Source organism: Aulostomus chinensis, chromosome 22 (genome assembly GCF_037954235.1).
Source record: "Aulostomus chinensis isolate RoL2024-O1b breed Wild chromosome 22, RoL_Achi_v1.0, whole genome shotgun sequence".
In the NCBI taxonomy this organism is placed as follows: Eukaryota; Metazoa; Chordata; class Actinopteri; order Syngnathiformes; family Aulostomidae; genus Aulostomus; species Aulostomus chinensis.
In genome coordinates, this window is record NC_141341.1 from 16701567 (window position 1) to 16720865 (window position 19299).

Below are 19299 nucleotides of genomic sequence, written 5' to 3' on the forward strand. Positions count from 1 at the left end.
TCAATCAGCCTCGTCCCCTCTTGATGTCTTTGGACTGTGGGAGGAAGCTGGAGTACCAGAGAGAACCCACACAGGAACAGGGAGAACATGGAGACTCACACAGAAATATCCAAGACTCAAACCCTGAACCTTCTTGCTGTGAGGCAACAGTGCTGACCTCTGCACCACCGTGTTGCTATGATTAAGACCATGACCTAAAATAAAATTATCGTGGTCAACTGATATTTTTAAAGTGGCTGATGCCGATATTTAGAGAGCAGATGTATATGAGCAATATCTTCACATACTTTTTGGGCATTTGATGAATTAAAACAAAATTATAATGATGATAAAAGAGCAAAACTGTCATGATTTCTTAAATTTCGTATATGTAAATATGTATTAAATATAAATATACTATAAAATAGGAATGTACAAATACGAATAAGAAGAACATTCATCACTTCAGAGTGGCACTCAGCCAGCAGCATCTCTGTTTTTTGAGCCCAGAGCAAACTAATATGAACATTATTTTAACAGGCTAAATATTTTTCATTTGAACACGGAAAAATATTTGAAAATAATATGTGAGTATTAGGCTGCACGGTGGTGCAGTGGTCAGCACTGTTACCTCACAGCAAGAAGGTTCCGGGTTTGAGTCCCGGCTCCAGCGCGGGATCTTTCTGTGTGGAGTCTCCATGTTCTCCCTGTTCCTGCGTGGGTTCTCTCTGGTACTCCAGCTTCCTCCCACAGTCCAAAGACATCAAGAGGGGACGAGGCTGATTGATACTCTAAATTGACCGTAGGTGTGACTGTGAGTGTGAATGGTTGTTTGTCTCTATGTGTTGGCCCTGTGATGGACTGGTGACCTGTCCAGGGTGAACCCCGCCTCTCGCCCGTAGATGCTGGGATAGGCTCCAGCCCCCCCGCGACCCTTACTAGTAGGAATAAGCGGACGATGACAATGGACGATGTGAGTATTATCTCTGTTTTCTCAATCAGATGCATTCTGCTCTCTTCTAATTATCAGCCACACTGACTAGACTGCCTGCAGACCCCACAGTCTGCAGACATTTTTTGTTTTAATTGGCTTTGTGTGCACAGGCATGGATTGTCTCTAAATGCCCATTATATTTCTTATGTTTCCCTTCAGTTGCTGCCATGTCGAGTAACGTCAACAATTCGGAGCTCTCAAAACAATCCCAAATTCATGCAGGTTTTTTTTTTTTTTTTTAATTGAACAGTTTTTTGGTTTATAGAAGTTGGAATTTTCCCATAGCCTAATTTTTCATGAATGCAGCATACACAGATGCAACGAAAGGTATCAGTCTTAAAATCTTAACTCCCAAGAAGCATATTTATTATCCGAATTGTGAAACCATTTCTTTTCGTTTAACAATATAATTGTAAAGGAAAGACGACTGAAGAGACAAAAAAAGTTTGTCAAAAGCCATGAATAGAAAACTGTATCTAAGGCTCCATGTTACTGAGAATCGGGGTTGAAGCCAGGATAGCATCCAGCAGTGTTCCACAGAAAACATGACCTCAGTAAGCCTCCATTTCATGGCGGTAAATTCCGACGCATGCAAGTTCAGTCAGTGAAATTAAATGTTCCTTTACAAATGTTAGGGTTAGGTCATTTTGCTTCCTCCACTAGCCAGATAACATGTTAGTAACCTTTTATCTTCCGCTGGTCTTTTGACACTCTGAGAAGAAGGAAACAGATTTAACACAGATTCGTAATAGGCAGAATCCTTCAGCAACTGTTTTCACCAAACACCTTCATCTTTTTTGCTCCCCCTCAGGTCTTAATGCATTGAGATAGATGCCTTCAGATCACAGCCACATCGTAGAGCCGCAGCTTCACAGACAAAATTCTAGGCTAATCCCTGTATTGCTTAAGGGCTACAAGACAAGCAGTAAAGATGGCAGAGCACAACTCCACAGCCCATAGATGCATCTCAGTGGGAGAGAAAATGAGTTCTCTCTACTTTGACTTGGCTTTTTTCTATTTCTGTTCCTGACTTTTTCCTCTCTTTGTGTCCTCTAAACTTTGAGTGCATACAAAATCCAAATGTAGACATAAACACACATAGGAACATTTTGCCAACACACACACACACACACACACACACTGGCGTTTCTTTCCTTCATTAACATGAGTGACATTTCCCATATTCATCCATTTATAGCCCTTTTGCGTGATGTGTGTGTGTTCAAGTGAGGGTTTTAAATGGTAGGGTAGTAAGGTGAGACTGTCTGGGTACAGACGTAGTTCATGACAATCTGAAAATTGACAAATGAAAAGAAAGAGTGTGAAAGAAAAAGGAAATGAGAGAGCACCGGTGTAGTCTGAATCATCACACGGAACAACATAATCACCTCTCTCTAATGATGCAGTTGCTCATCGTTGGGAGCAGCCGCAACCCACGGCAGTCTGATGTTAACAATCACCCCACACACACTCACTCACACACACACACACACACACACACACACACACACACACACACACACACACACACACACACACACATACACTAGATACACATGAAGACCCTCAAAACCATGGCAGGCAGTTAATGAGAGGGAGGGAATGCGGAAATACGACATTCTTCATTGTCAGAACTCTTAGCTGCTGCTTTTGCTTTCCCATCTGCTAATTAGCGTCTAGCTGTCCCTCATTTTTTTTCTCCCCTCCAGGCATGTGAGTAGGTCCCTTTTTTAACATTTACAGTGTAAATGTAGTCTTTGCAGCTTTCTCTTTCTAATTGGCATGAGGTGAATGTACACAGTGGCAGAACATGGATGCAGATGGTGCAGTTTTACATCATAAACGTTTCTATGTCGACATTAGAACAGCTTGTTGCGTTTCTCTTAAGCACAATAAAAACAAGCACGCCAGCTTTTCTCCATACATCTGGTGAATAAAAGATTCTTTGATTTTCGCCTGAATGAATGCCCATATGTGGATGCGTATGACCTCACAAAGCGGTTGTGACTGAGTGTGTTTTAAATGCTACATTGATAGGACGATAGTGACACATTACCCCAGTGTTTATGGTTTATTGTCCATATGTGTGCGTGTGTGTGTGTGAATCAGTTTTCTCCTCTCTTCCTCGCTTAAAGGTCATCAGATCACTTGCTGTTACACAACATGCAAATAAGCCCAGACGCACAGTCCAAATGAATGTTCATCTCAATTCCCTGAACAGGAGAGAATCAATTTTGATATTTTTGTAATTAGACGCTAACAAAAATATGCAAATTGCCTCAGAGGTAGACAGTACCTGATGAATGTTACGCTCTGTGGTTCTGCCGCAGTGACACATTGATGACGATCGTGAATCAAATAAACTCTTGTTTGTTTATCTTCACTTTCTCTCACCTTGTCTCTCATTTAAATGAAACAGATCAAATAGAGGAAGCAGGTGATATTTCCTTTTTCATGCTTTCCTCCCTCTTTCTTCCTCCTTAGCGCCTGTTATTGTACCAGCGCTGTTTGATGGTGCACTATTTGATGATGTACCCTTCTCTCTGTGAAAAGCATCTGACCACAAGTGCTGTGTGTTTCTTTGAATGGACAAATTTAAAACTCAATTAGCACCTGCGCACACAATCCACACGCAGAGACATGCACACAGTTGCGCGCACCCGCTCACACACACACACACACACACACATACACACACACACCTACGCGTAAATAAGGCTGTGAAACACACATCCACGCACCTGAGTGGTGAAGCTAATTTGCCTGAGCGGACCTGAGTGAAAGAAATAATGAGGCTTTGATGAAAACTCGCTGCAGCGTAACATCATCAATGACCTCAGAGTGCCCCCTCCCCCGTCCCAACCCATCACCCTGCTCTGAATCATTTACCCTCCACCTCAGAGGAAATCTGCACTTCTGATTGGCTCACACTCTGCCATAAAGTGAACCCGTGTTTTTCAGACTGTGAATTAAAATTTAGTTTGAAAGCCACCATGTATTCAAAGACAGACACAGAAAGGTTAATATCTCTTCTTTAGCTCAGTTTGAGTAAAGTGAGAGGAAATCTGAAAAAGCTGCAGTTTTTTTAATGATTATAAAATCCAAATCGCTCTTGAAAAGGTTGAGCTGCTTCGAATCAATGAGCTCGTTCACTCTCAAAAGCGTAAAACATTCAAATAACTTGTAATACGTCTAAAGAAATCCAACATAGTTCTTTGGGAATGCTTTTTCTAAGAGGTACCAGCTTATTTGTTCCTGCTGATCAAACATGGAACCATTAGTGAAAGAGCTTGATTAGACTGAAAATCGCAGGTGAAAACACTAAACTTGTATAAATGTAATATTTGAAGTTGAATCACTCAAAGTGTCAGCTGAAGCAAAGAAAAGGGCTTGAAGCATCCAATGACCATCAAGAGCTGCTGGAGGTAATTGATTTTATATTTTCAAATGTCATTTAGGATCCTTTTTTTGGGGGGGTGAGTGTTTGGTACCTCATCCAACAACGTTGTACAGTATGTTGCTGTATCGTATCGTCATATCGCTTTGTTATTAAGAAAAACAACAACTTTATTTTACTGTTATTCACTGACAACACTCAAGTCTCGCAAGTCCAAGTAAAGTCTCAATCTCTCACAATTTTATCACCTTTATTAACATAGAGCACTTAAGTCAATTCGTTCCTTACTGTTAGCCAGCAGGAGTTGTCATGCGAATGTGGAAGAATTATATTCGGATAAAATATACTGGAAAACGCTCATCTTTGCAAACTTCTCACTAAACTGATGCAAAATTTCTCATATATAACCATTAAATTGTTTCAGTGGTCACTTGTCACCGCCACGCAGTCCGTTGTATGGATGTTGTGCTAATTTTCATGGTAATTTCATGTACTTTGTGTGAATGACAATATCAAAGATTGTGCATTGTAAGAAATTAAAGTATCACACACAGTAAATCACTATGAATACTTTCCAGTCGCCTCTGGTGATTGATAACGTTTGTGTTTAGCGCCCATTCATGCATATATGGTAATGTGGGCGGGACAAGAAGAGGTCCTTCCCAAGAATGTTGCTGCTTTCATTCACAACATCACACCGTTTCCAGGTCTTGAGGTGGAATTGCAAGTGCAGATTTCTCAGGAAAGTGATTCTTGCTCAGATTTACACGACTCCCTCCCGGGAAAATAATGGAACACTTCTGGGAAAGGCTGCATGTGTGAATGAGCACACAAGACTCAAAGCAAGCACATTTATCACGTATCTGAATAGAAAATATAGCCGTAACTACAGTAAAGGTTTTAGAACCAGGATGAATTCCTAATGTCACACAGCCGATGACCTTGGAAGCTGATGACATGATTGAGGATGACGCTGGAAACCCTAGCTGTAACCCCTGTGTCATATTACCAATAGTGCGCCGCTAATGGACATCTCATTCATTGCCTTGAGACTGTCTCTCTTAAATGACCTCTCTGAAGCTGGACACACAAACACAATTGCAAGTGCATTCATTTACACGCACAGGCACACACACAACCCCCCCACCCACACACACACACACACACACACACACACACACACACACACAAAGGGGAAAAGCTGCATGCATCATTCATTGCCATAATCAGTGCTCCGTCACTATATTTGTTTAATGATCCATAATGCATTAGCGAGCTTGGGTTTCGGGTGACAGAACACAAACATAAAATTACATTTTGAGAGTCACACGTGCATATATTTCAAATATGTTCCAACACTCACATACAGATGTTGGAAATCTTTCACAGGTCTGGCAGAGGAGAAAGATACTGATTGTTTGGATGCTCGGGGCAGCGTGGCTACAGCTTTATTCACCAGCAGCAGTGGGATGAATTAATCATAAGTTTAGTCACTCTCCGAATGGCCTGCTTGAGATTACCAAACATGTTGTTGCCTCGTGGTGCACTGTTGCTCTCCAACATGAGAGGGAGAGACAGAGAGAGGCTGGAACAATAGCGGTAAATGCAAAGGCGGGGCTTGGTTGCTGGTGAGATGTAGAAGTGAAAGGTAAGAAGAGCAGGTAGGACAGGGTGAACAATGGTGAGAGGAAAGGATCCAGCTGCTGCAGAGAATCTACTAATGAGAACCCAGGGATCCAAAAGAGATGAGGAGGGTACAGAGAGAGAGAGAGAGAGAGAGAGAGTGAGCAATAGAAGTGCTTTGAAAAATGGTGAGCTGTCAGGTGAGAATTAGAGCTGTAGCAGGCTCTAAGTGTTTTCCTCTGACCATAGAGATGTCACCTTCTTAAAATAATTGCCTAAGTCATTTTTTGACATTTTTCTTTTGCTTAAATCAACTCCTTATAATGTTTTGTCTGCAGTTTTTTTGTGTATTCTGAAAAACGTGTAAAAAAAAAAAAAAGACTTAGGCGATTATTTTAAGAAGGCGACAATAAGTACACACATAAGAGACATGGCCGTGAAGGAAAGCACAGCTGCGTCCATCCGCTCACACACGTGCACACATACACACACGCATGCATTAACATGAAGCTCAGCGAAGAGGTTTAAAAAAAAGGCTTTTGTCTCTCCTTCTTTCAGCTTCAGCTTTTCATTTCCTTGTTTCCTCTCAACCTTTCCCCTCATGTCCTTCTCACTCTGTTTACCTTTCTTTCAACCAGCCTCGTCCCTTCGCTGCTCAGGTTTACCTCCTGTGTTCATTTTGGCAGTGCTCCCTCTGATTTATGCATGCGGTTCCATGCCAGCTTAAGAGTACCATATCACTAGCACCCCGCTCCTGTGTACAGCGTGTCTGCAGGCGTACTTTGAGCTGGTACATTAATTTGATTTGTGTACAGTCAGAGCAAAGTCTAAAACGCATTAAGACAAGAGATGGCGGTGCTTGTTTTGCATCCAACTGTGTTGTGTGGTTGTGTTTTTTCCTTTTTTGTGCGCGCGTATGTGTGTGGCTTTGAAGCTGGTCCTATGATGGCCAGTGTTGTTGCTGATGTTATTATAAATTTAATGCGACTTTCAAACAAGAGGTTCCTGTAGCACAACCTTGAATAACTCTATAAAAAGCCAGTAGATTGAAGCATTCATTGCAGGTCAAGATGTCTCCTTACGTACTCTTTCTGTAATGGCCGTTTCTCTAGAAAGAGGCTTAGTGAAATTAATTCAAGCGTCCTTGCAAAGTAGCTGATAATGGTAGCTTGATGACAAAGTGCTTTTGAGTGGACATTTAACCTGTATTAGCTAATTTCCTGACCACTTTAGGGCAGCCGAAACAAGCTGCAAACACAACATTGTTATTAGCATATTTTAAGTTCATACAGTGAGTGAATATATTGGTGTTAATTGTCCCGCAATAAATTCAATTACAGGCATAGCGAGGAGGCTTGTTCAAAACTGGTGTGCAGACTGCACCGGGAGATCATCTGCAAAATGAAAATAACATTTCCAGACACTACACAGGTCTTCTCTATGATGTTTATACATCATCGCCGTTGCGAGCTGGCTCAGCGGAGCAGTGGCAGCTTGTGATTTTGGTGGTAAAAGTAAAGGAATTATCCATTATGTTGTGTTAAATCTTCGTTCTGTTCACACATTCATCATGCTGATAGTGTTTCTGAATATGTGGTCTTGCACCGCAGCACATGTATTTATCCCATGCCTGCCATCATATGAGAAAAAAAAATAGTATAAATACTTAAAATAATGTTACTTCTTACAGCAGCCTTCAGAGTGCTGTGGAAAAATGACACCGATCATCAACTTTTCTGTGTTTATTGTCTCCTGTTGTCCAACTTTTTTCTGTCTACACACACACACACACACACACATAAATATATATATATATATATGTGTGTGTTTCTCAGCATGGGCACTTCTTTCTTTTTTCTCATGTGTTTGGCTTGACGTTATTTACTGCAATCACCAAATCACCAACTCCGTCTTTAAGGTCCAAAAGGTTTCTATTCAGCAGGCCATCACTGTCTAGATCAGGGGTCACTAACCTTTCTGGAACTGAGAGCTACTTCCTGGGTACTGAGTCATACGAAGGGCCACCAATTTGAAAGGCTCTCCTGAAATAACACATTTGCTCAGTTTGCCTTGAGTTATACATTATTAATAATGATTAATGACACTCATCTATGTGAGGACACTGGTCACGTTAATGATTTGTCACAAAAATGATCAACAATGACAAAAGGTGGGAAACATATCAATATTCAGCACTTTATTAATCTCAGTAATTGTTACATTTTCAGACGATCACCTACATCACTGCACATAACGAGGCTTCGGTTGCTTTTTGTGACTTTTTCGCCGGCCTCATGAAAAAAAGACTGTTGCTTACCCAAAGCTGCCTTCAGCTCACGGGCTTTTTCTGCCTGTAGTGCGCTTCCCGGTGGGTAGTTAGCATGGTAGCTTTTATGACAAGTAGTGAAGTGTCTCTCCATGTTGTTCCGCTTTGACGTCGCCACACTCGCCCCGCAAATGAGAAACATGCAGGTTTCTTTCACAGTTGTAAAAAAGAACTCCTCTTCCCATTCGTTGTGAAAGTGATACGTTTTCTCTCTTTTTTCTGCCATGTTTTTGGGGTAAGAAACACCATCCAGCGTCCATCCGTGCTGCGCCCGCTAGCTTACTCTCCACTAGCACTGGTTTTGTCACGCGCTCAATCCTGACTTTTGAACTAGAGCAGGTCGGAGTTCACCTAAACTGATCTAGAGTTCACGTATAATGAACGTATTTTTAAGATATTGTCATTTTTAAATCTATATAAATGCAAGTGTGATTAAAAAAAGAATAGCGACAAAATAAAATAAAATTTTAGACGCAGCTCACGAGTGAGTTGTGCTATTTTTAGAAGAGGCCTGCGGGCGACTCATGTGGTCCTTGGGGGCGACCTGGTGCTCGCGGGCACCGTGTTGGTGACCCCTGGTCTAGATGTTGATGTCTGGTTGATGAAAGTTATGAAATTTACCATGGATTTGAACAAAGGACACTGATGACAGCTGACATAGATATTTTCTGGATATTATGCTGTGTTATCGGACCAAAATCCTGCAGATGTCCAAATGTCAATGTCCACAACACCTTGACATTTGGACATCTTTTGATGCTGATATTTCGTTGGTTTAAAGTATGGTGATGGACATTATGTCAATCCAACCTTGGATTCTAATGTGAACCATTTTCATCATCAACTAGAATTTAACATCTGTCCATGTCAAATCTTTTTGATGTTGAACTGTCTTTGCCAGCTGGGAAATGACATTGACTTTGAATGGATAAAGGCCAAAAAAGCACCGTCAATCATTTATCCATTTAACCTCTCCTCTCAAGCATGTTTCGTCCTTGCGCTCCTTCTTGTACTCTTCCTCTCTGGGAAAGCCTGACTCTCTAAAGCTCTGTCGTCTTCCTCAAACTGAACTGCTATCAGCCGACAGGGTGCATCAGGCTTTCACAGTATTCAGGATGTTATTAGCATGATCCATATGCGTGTGTGATCGACATCATACTTAACCTCATGTCTTGCGTGCGTTGGTGTGTTCTGAGCTTCATCACAGAACTTCATGGCACTCTGGATTGGAAGAAAATCAAAGCAGCATATAACAGCTATGCACTGTAACTGCTGCAAAAAAAATTCCCCCTATATTAAGCTGATGGAAATCCCTTATAGAGTGTTTGCACAGCTGAAGTCAGTGTTCTGTTAATAGGATCTAATTGGAAATGGCTGCAGTTAAAGAAGTAGCTTGGGTAGTCTGTATTTAATCCTGTGGAAATCCCCAAGAAGTTATTAGGAATCTATGTGCTATGTCCTAAATGTAGGACAGTGGTTAGCAAACTGGAACTAAGCCCTCAGACACTTTGGGTATTTGCACTGGCCCCAAAGTTGAGAATACAGTAATACAATGATCTTCACAAAGGCTCCTGGGTGAGAAGAAATGCCAGTTAAGTCCAATTTGCAAGGTGCTGCCTTTATATCTATATTTGTTCAACCGTTGATTGCCACAATCCATGACAGGGACAGCTTTTAAAGAAAAAATGCATGCATCTATATTCAGCCCTTGAGTTACCTGACCGAGCACCATCCACCAGCAATGTCATTAGGACTACCAGGATTAAAAATGAATAAATAATAATGATAAATAAATAAAGGAACTGAGAAAACTAAACAAGCAGGAAATAAATAGCAGCAATGAGATAAAAAATACTAAATGAAAGACGATCATTCTGGGTGTCCTTGCCTCTGACCGACCCCTTATCTTGGGCCGAGGGGCCCTGTGCCCATCGCTACCGCTCCTGCCCCATGGTGGAAAGAACCCTGCAGGTGGACACAGGCAAGTTCAACCTGTGTGCCCCCCATAGCTACACATTTGCTACTCCTCACCAGCATGTGTGTATGCACATTTGTGTGTGTGTGTGTGTGTGTGTGTGTGTGTGTGAGAACATACATTAAAAACTTTTTTCTCTTCTCCTTTTATTTCTTGTCTTTGTTAATTCATTCAGTTTACTAATGTTACACTTATCACAATGAAGGCACTTTCACTCTTTGTGCATCATATTTTATTCCTGTATGGAATATAAGAATACAGTTTACGGTCACAGGTTCTCTTCTCAAGTGCACACTTGACCTCGCTCATCTCGTACTGACGTCTTCTCTACTCATATCACTCATATCACCTGTACTGCAACACATCCTCATTTCAAACTACAAACAATACACATTAGAACATACATTGAGAATCAAATACAACAGAAACAATGTTACGTACTCAAATACATGGTTGTTACTTTCACAGGGTTAGCAGGTGATACATAAAATTAACTGTCATTAAAACGCTGACACAATACCTCTGTATATTCACCATTACCACTGTGTTTGCTCTTTTTAACCTCTATGAGTTATGTCTATTAACTTACTTTATTTAACTAATTAACTGCATTTCAAACCACATGTCTTATAATATTTTCACTCTTCTTCCACAGAAATAGTACTACAACCATAAGCATAGAGTCTGGTATAACACTCATTAATTACCCTGACATGCTTTGTTAATGTTAGCTGATGGGACGTAACTCCGGCCTGGCCGTAGCATATTAGCAACAAGTATCGACGATTAGCATGAGCACGTTAATGCTAAATTCACCAGAGACATACAACATACTCACTCGATTCGTCCTCTCTTACACAGTTTCGTCTCACGCTCATATTCAACCACACGCATCTACGGACATTAGCTTTCACTCATTTTAGCTCACACACGGCTTATTAGCTTCATATTTACCCGTGGCAATGTTGCTAATGGCGCCCGTCATTTCAGATGCCCTGCGGTCGGATCGCCGCGCACACACACACACACATACACATACACACGTCCATAAACACAGCCCGATTTAGTCTCTCAATGTCACGGTTCTGAACTGAAGCTCTACCAAAATATACTACTGCTTATCACAAGGGTTATTGTCAGCTTACCTGTATGTAATATAAGAATACAGTTTACGGTCAGTTCTCTTCTCAAGTGCACACTTGACCTCGCTCATGTCGTACTGACTTCTTCTCTACTAGCGCCAGCTACCGATACCCAGTCTAGTGTGAAGCTTAGAGCGCCCTCTGCTGACCAAACCGATTCAAGCAGGAATAACACACATACAAAGCACATTCACTCAAAATACCCTGTGATTAAAGAATTTAAGCAGTATTACAGTAATTTTATCAGACCTTAGCTCTAACACAGTTCAAAATTTAAAGGGGGCCAAATACTTTACTGTCTTTTCAAACGCTATATACCACACTAACTACAACAATCATCAAAAATTACTACATTTTTTACAAATTTCAACAAACTATTCATTTATTTTCCTGTCTTTGCTCACTTAGTGTTGGATTATTAGCCTTAGAATAATTATTGTAATATCAAATATTATTATTATTATTATTATTATTATTATTATTAATAATAATAATAATAATAATAATAATATTATTGCATCTTCTAATGGCTACCCGACTCCACCAAAGTTTTGTTTCCAATGTTTTGTAATGACACAGAACAGTTTTGTTTTATGTTCGTCCTTCTGTGCTGTAGCTGTTGGTTGTGTCCCATTTGTCTTGTGTTGTTTTTGTATATTGCTTGTTTTTTCCCACCAAAATACAAACCATCAGTCCGAGATGCCATCTTTCCACTCCAACTCTCTCATCATGGCTCAAGTTGCTAACAGGACATTAGAATACAGAGGACATCTTGACTTAGAAATCTGCTGGTGTGCACTTGTAGCCTTTGCGTCCAGGGGCTCTTCAAAGTTGATGGGTTCATGCCGCTTCAGTCTTTCAGTACATGTAACAATAAACCCCTTTTAAGACGCACGGTTGAAAAGATACAAGTCACCTTGTGTTAGGAGGCAGATGGAGACTCTACTTTTTACTTGCAGAGCTAACGTTTACTTAATTAGCTAGCTAGCAAACAAGTAAATTCGTTACAGTTTCCATTTCAAAAGTCAATGTTTGTTGACTAGAAATGAGAAGTTTGTCTGAAAAGAACTACCCGGAAAATCACCAGAGGTTAATAATTGAAAGCAACGAGAAATGGTGATGGATTCAATTCAGTCAGTGTTATGCAGTTCTTAAAACTGACATAGTGCACTTGCATAAGATCCATGTAAGAGAAGCTTGGCTGCAGTGGAATGCTGCGCTGAACTAGTCTTCCTTTGGTCTTCCGTGGGTCCCTCGTTGCAGTGTTGGGGGCCAAACCTGTCCTCTCCTGACCTGGTATGAACTGGCCTTGCCGTTTGGCCCTGCGGGGAATCCTTGGTGCATGTCTGGCCCTAATTAATGCCCCTACTGCAGTCTCTTGTTAGGGAAAGAGATGGAGAGAGGATGTAAGAGAGATAGTCAGTGGAGAAGAGGACTATTAAATATTGATTGTATTTGCATAAATACCCGCAGTTGTTTAAGGCCCCGTGTGACCCCACTTGAGCTAGCTTTATACTCTTCTGGCCTGGGAAAAAATTAGAAGGGGCTGAATAAAATGAAACAAGGTGATTTGAGTCAGGAGAATGTCTGAATGGGCTGCAATGCGACATGACATTTGCCTCTCAATCAAACCTTCCCAAAGGCAATGCCATTTAGTGCTTGTTCAGTTTGTAATTTGCACCAATTATTGCTGCATTACAGAGCCAACTATAGCAGAGTGCACAGTAGATACGGGGGGTTTCCAGATGAGTTGGTCAGCAATGGAATAGGCTGAAGAAAGCACCTGAGGAGGTGAAGTAATCACTTGAACGGTTCTCTCTCTGTCAACTGTGGTACTGCAAAACAGACCCAAAAGAAAATAATTGCTTTCCATCTTCTGTGGCTCCTTTTCATCCCTGCTTCTCTTTCAGTGTCTCCATTTGGCATTGTACAAGTTGGCCTTGGACCAATAGTGTGGTTACCTTAATGACCTGCAGTGATCCTGGGTGGGCTTGTAATGGATGGACTGTACCTGAGATAATCTATGTTCTCGTGACGACAGAGAAGAGAGTGAGTCTTAGTGTGCAAACAGCCTTCAATGTGTGTGTTTGTGGCACAGGCTTTTTAGAGAGTGTCTATGAGGATATTGAGGATTTTCCACATCTCTGCAGAGGAGAACGCAGTTGCTGCCAAAAGGCCAGAATGTTCAAATAAATGTGCTTTTCTAGCTTTGCTGTGGAGAGGGAGGATGAACTGCACACTCAAAGGAAACTTCAAGGATTTTTTTTTTTTTTTTTTGACATTTGCAAGTGACTGAAATTATTGGCAAATGGCGAGAATAAAGGAAATTTGAGATGGGATACTTGTGGTTGAAAGAGCATGATCATGAGACAAACTTTGCCAACTCCAGATCACGTATGACGGTTAGTATCATGCTAGTAAGAGTTATACCATGTCGGAGTTACTTTAGCTGATCAAACCTACACTGTTTGCATGTTTTGTTGCAACTGCTTGTTGAAAGGCTGTGACAAATTGTGAATGCATACTTTGCTTGTGCAAATCTGCATTATAATTCAGTTACTTCTGCATACTTTTTATCCATTTATAGGAATTAAATCACAGCAAAATCCAAGTTGGAACCAGCAACTGTCTCCAATATTGCTCACAACTCGCTTTTTATCAGTTTCACTGCCTCTGGATGTTACTAACCCCGACTCTATAATTCTGACGGGACTTCAACCAACAGGGCCTAGAGGGCAGCAATGATATATGATATGCAAAGATTCACAAAGCATCTTTACACATCAACCGCAGATAATCCAAAAAGTAGGAGAAGAGACTTTGCTCATTCACCATGGAAGACAACGCCATGAGGTTGAAAGTTCCAGGAAAAGAGGGGATCTTTAGTTAATATTCTGTTTGTTTTACATCAGATGACAGAGCCGTTGCGAAAGAGCAGGAGCAGATGTGACACACAACTGCAGTATCATCTTTTGGTGTCACTTCCTTTTGGCATAGTGCTGTAGATAAAACAAGAGGCCACAGCGGGCCACTGCGCAACTGCACCATCCCCGCCATCATGGGTCCCTGCAACTCTGACACAATGTTTCGGTCTTCAAAGCTTGAATAATTTACACCAATGACCTGACTCGCTGAAGCACGGAGTATTAGCAACACACACTTAATGTCATAGAAACTTAACAATTGTAGAGCAAATAAAAGACTGCACCGATTATGTCTGGCCGAATTTTGCTTTTTTGCACAAAAGATGACATGTTAGTCATTTCAAATGTCCAGTGGTTTCTTGGTGGGCAAATGAAGAACGAAATGATGCTCTGAACTCCTCTATTATCTGACTGTCATTATTATGTACATTTAACAGCATGGTGTCCACATCTTTGGTGTGCATGCCTGTGTGTCTGTGTCTGTGTCTGTGTGATAATGACTTTATTGGTCCACAAATGTGGACATTTGTCTGTGGCTCTACAAGTAGTTGTTAAAAATATGAATATAATAAATACAGTAAAACATTGTTGATAAATAAATACAAAAGCAGCAGGGTAACGTAATATGGATATATAATGACTGAATTGAATTTAGAAGCGTTATTGCATTTGATATGATTGATTTTTTTGTAAATATTCTTTGTTACAGCTCTAAAAGGTCTTCCTGAGAGCAGTTTAATAAATATATATAGACACACCCACACATACACGTGTGTGTATATATCTCCATCGTCTTCCGCTTATTCCTTACTAGTAAGGGTCACGGGGGGCTGGAGCCTATCCCAGCTGCCTTCGGGCGAGAGGCGGGGTTCACCCTGGACAGGTCACCAGTCCATCACAGCACCAACACATAGAGACAGACAACCATTCACACTCACAGTCACACCTACAGTCAATTTAGAGTATCAATCAGCCTCGTCCCCTCTTGATGTCTTTGGACTGTGGGAGGAAGCTGGAGTACCAGAGAGAACCCACACAGGAACAGGGAGAACATGGAGACTCCACACAGAAAGATCCTGTGATGGAGCCGGGACTCAAACCCGGAACCTTCTTGCTGTGAGGCCACAGTGCTGACCACTGCACCACCGTGCAACCCGTGTATATATCTATATCTATATCTATATATTTATATATGCTTGCGTGTGTATGTATACATACATATATGTATTCACAATTTGTATTCATTCCCGAGCATAAGTATGTATACACTCACACACATATACTCTTTGTTTGACGGATCTAGTGGAAGTGATCAGTGTCCATGCTGAGGATTTTGTCACAGCTGACCTATATTAGATAAAAGCAGCTGGATCAGTGGGCCTGCAGGGACAGCAAAAGAGTTGTGTTCTAATTATCTCTGCAGCTAGCTAGCAACACATCACTCCACGTAACCACACACACCGCAACGCTCACACACTTTCTCGTAAATCATGAGAGCATTTGCCATGCTCTGCTTGAGGTGCATCAGTGGCAGATCCTCCGTGTAGGTTTGGCAAGGATACAGTGTCTCATGTTATAATATGCATATTACAACCCTTTTGTGATTGTGGATTACGCCCCGCGGCCCCATTCGCTGAATGCAACAATGTATGACACAACTCGATTTTAATTACGGGGTGATCACTGAAATCTGTCTCTTGGTTGTGCTTTTGGAGAACTGCACAGCTGCCTCCAGTCATCTTGTACATGATTTCTCACATGGCATGGGAGTAAATGTAGGCTGTATATTGGCCACTGTTGCCATGGATACCCAAACTAACGCTTAGTGAGGGGTATAATGAGGAAAAGAAAGAATGAGCAAGAGCCCAGGGAGCTAATGCTAAGTGCTAATGAAAGAACTCTCTTAAAATCCAACTGCAATTAGCTTAGCAACCTTTTTTAGGTTCTTTCATTGTCCTTATATCAATCAGCATCAAATTGTTTGACACGCTCACATTGTAAGCCACATTGTTTTTATCCTTTTAAAGTCATTTCACATATTCTCTTGCCTTTAGGAGGTAATTGGATGCAGCACACACTCAATTAAGCTGTTAGCCTCTTAGTCATTCCCTCCTCTTCTATAACTCTCTATTTCTCTCTATCTTTATCCCTCACTTCTAACTCTTTATTTCCATGGCTAATTTTGCTCTCTCATCTCTTCCCTCACTCCTCTCTCATCATTCCATACCTCTGTTTATTAGCTCTGGGGTCTAGCGCTCCAAGCAAGGGAACTGTAGTGTAAGCCTGGCAGTCAGGGGACCATTTCGGGACCAACAGGCACATTTTCCAACACATTGCATCTTCAGGCATCGCCAGGGACCCATTTACAGGTCAGACTTCATGAGGAGGGGTGACGCTCCCGTTATAGAGTGTGATAGGTGTGTTATTTTGTTCAAAACAGCTCATGTGAACTGATGCTTTTCTTGTTTACTTTGTCTTTTTCTTGCAGCAGACTTATTTAGCCGGCTGTTTTTACCTGAGGACATGGAGCACCGTTTCCTGATGAGACTGTGGTAAGTAAAGCGTATGCACATACGTAATCCCTGCAGCTACTTGTCACCTGCCTCCAAACGTACAGATTCTTTCTTTTGTGTCCTTGAAATTCATCCACTGAAGGAGAGCACTGAGAATTCCTGATGGGACCTCTCAGGGATTAACCCACGACAGTGAAGCGGCTCTGCTCACAGGCATGCCACTCAATCCCTCCACAGTCTCTCGTGTGTTTGATCTCACATGTGAAGACGTATTGAATTCACTACCCTCCATAGATCTATGCTTCTCAGTGTTTTGCGTTTGAAGCCAAACATGACGTGAAAGTGTTTGAGTTCTACACGGCCATGATTATTCAATGCAGGGTCAAGGTTGGCCTTCTAATGGCTTTACGCTACATGGATTTTTGGAATGACTGGCTAATGGAGAGAAAGAGGAAATGTGTCAGAGAAGTTCTTGCTGGCACAGTAGTAAAGTAAAAAATAGCGGGCAGGGCCGACTGGCCTGAGGTTGTACTCCTATTCTTAGCCACAGTCTCCTCCTCTTCCTCCCTCTCCCCTCCCTTCGCTCTCCTGAGTCTTTTGTTACCGCTGTGACGTCTGTGCTCTACAATCCATCTGGTGTCTGGAAGCTCTCTGGATCTATCTGCTCTCTCTGTGATTGGTGGAAACCAGTCAACCGTCCTCCATGAATGTTCCTTTTGTGCATTTGTCATCTCACATCCAGAGTTGGGTTTATCAGGGGGATCTGAATGATGTTGTAGGAACCCTCTGTGTTTAACTTGGATTTCTGCTGTTGCCACGGTGATATGTCATGTCTGTCAAGGATGTCGGTGTGAGAACACTGCAATTCACTTCTGACAAATGTGTGTGTATGTGTGTGATAGAAGTAATACATGATGTTGTGTCCTGATATGGATATACTACATGGAGGTGAGGTTCTGTCTGCTCATGGTGACGCTGTTGTGTTGATACCACAGCCACGCAACAAAAAGCGTTGAAGTCATGTTTCAAGTAGGTTTAACGAATGAGCTAACTGTGAGTGATTGTTGTTGCTATTTTTGCTTGTAGTTTTAGACAATGTTTGACACTACATTCTAAGATGACATCCCTGTGATATATCTCACCACACTCATACTGTGATTCTGAAAGTATGCATTTATTTTATAAAGGCAGTTGAGACAGACTACTTGCAGCCTCAATAAGAATTCCTTAACATAATGGATGGGCCCCATTCATTCCTATTAGGATGCTCCAGGGTGCATGTGTCCCTCTGGTCTCAGCCAGTTTATTTTTGACATGTGAAAGAAAGTCTCCAACACAGCGACGTCGATCAGAGGGGTGAAATCCCCGGATTCAGTGACACAGTGTTGTGTCGAGTTCTCATCACTGCTGGACTCCAGCAGATCACCAATATAACAACACAGACGGTCTCCCTCTGCGGGTGACGGATCACAGCTCCCACATCGGCCCCACCATTTCACAAGTAACTGCGCCAAATCTATTTCCCCACTTCTAGTTTACTCAATACCAAGATGAAATCTTGACAAATATATCTAAGTGGCGTGGTAGTTATCCCTTATTTTACTGGAAATAGATGAATTGTAGAAGCTCATTGGTGTCGCTCTGTTCTGCTACGTTTTAACATGACTTTTCTCATTGACAGCTGTTACAGAGAGCTGAAGTGAAATTTGATTAAAGCATCCTTTCAGTGCTGCTGTCAGGCACCAAATGTAACAATGTTAGCCTTTAACATGAACAATAGCCTTTTGTCATTGCAATGCAGCTGCTTTTTATTTGCCAGTTACAGACTTCCCGTTCAGTATTGGGATGATCCCGATAATGTTGGTCCTTAATGATCATTGTCACCAACAGAATGAAAAATACTGGAATTTCCCTTTAACATACAGTATATTACTGATTCTTTTTAACTGAACTTCGCAAATTTTATTGGAAATGCTCCAGTTCTGATTGTCGAACACCATGTTGGATGTTTCTGGACTAACACTGCATGCATAAAATGTTAATTTATTTAAACTGCAGATTACCCACAGGGTCTCTGTAGACTTTACAGATCAACCAAATTGCAGTGGGAAACGACAGCAACATTAAAAGTAGACTGTGTAACATGAAAAAGTACTTGTACAAGGACATGTGCACGCACAGTAACACCCACTAACATTAATTTTACATCAAGATGATGATGTAATACATGTAAAAGTATTCACTTTTATACACACTAATGTACACATAAAGGTAAATATTGTACTGAGAAAGAACTGTTTTTAGCAACTGAAGTCACCCCTTATGATTCAACATGCAGGAAAAGCTGTAAACTGATATCATGGGAGGTGTGTTTTTCATCCATGAGTCACTTCCTTCCCTCAATTATGTCTCTTTGCTCATGATGA

At 41.4% G+C, this 19299-nt stretch overlaps 1 protein-coding gene across 7 annotated transcripts in view; it reads left to right on the top strand.

Annotated features, from left to right (window-relative positions):
* The window catches only part of dlgap3 (discs, large (Drosophila) homolog-associated protein 3), a 126251-nt gene that overhangs the window by 51641 nt on the left and 55311 nt on the right, over positions 1-19299 (top strand). For 3 of the 7 annotated variants that reach the window (XM_086193192.1, XM_086193199.1, XM_086193196.1), the window contains exon 2: positions 16849-16912. The gene's annotated coding sequence lies outside the window, so the exon portion shown is untranslated. Of the gene's footprint in view, positions 1-16600; positions 16730-16848; positions 16913-19299 lie in introns of all 7 variants that reach the window. The other 4 variants (XM_086193195.1, XM_086193193.1, XM_086193194.1 and 1 more) reach the window with 3 other exon arrangements.